The sequence below is a fragment of the Odontomachus brunneus genome, unplaced genomic scaffold (genome assembly GCF_010583005.1).
Source record: "Odontomachus brunneus isolate Ranch 3 - 2012 unplaced genomic scaffold, Obru_v1 Obru_scaffold_356, whole genome shotgun sequence".
Taxonomy (NCBI): Eukaryota; Metazoa; Arthropoda; class Insecta; order Hymenoptera; family Formicidae; genus Odontomachus; species Odontomachus brunneus.
This window is the reverse complement of record NW_022639806.1, coordinates 107,621-108,064: the sequence shown is the minus strand read 5'-3', so window position 1 is coordinate 108,064 and position 444 is coordinate 107,621.

The following is a 444-nucleotide window of genomic DNA, read 5'->3' as shown; positions in this document are numbered from 1 at the left end:
TGGTTCGTAATTCTAGTAATTCTAGTAATTACTAGATAATTACGTAATTCTAGTAATTACTAGATAATACTTTGCACTGATGTCGTAATCGTACCGTGTTCAATCGGAACGCTCCCATTTTTTACTACTACTTCTACTGCCATTGTAGACGACGTATAATGCATTTAAAGTTAGATCATATGTGATTAAAGTCAGTGGCACATAATGCTTGTTTTCGTGCTGGATTGCCTGCTGGATGAAAATAGCCTATTTTGATTGGTGCATTTTCATCCATCTTCAGAAATACATCAATCAGAACAGAGTATTTCCATCCAAGCAATCCAGGGAGTCGATTGCATATCTCAAAACAGAGTGAAAATGACAAAAGTGAATAAATTTACTAGAATATTTGTATCTTCATTGGTCAATATCTAGTGAATTTGCTCATTTTTGTAATTTTCACTC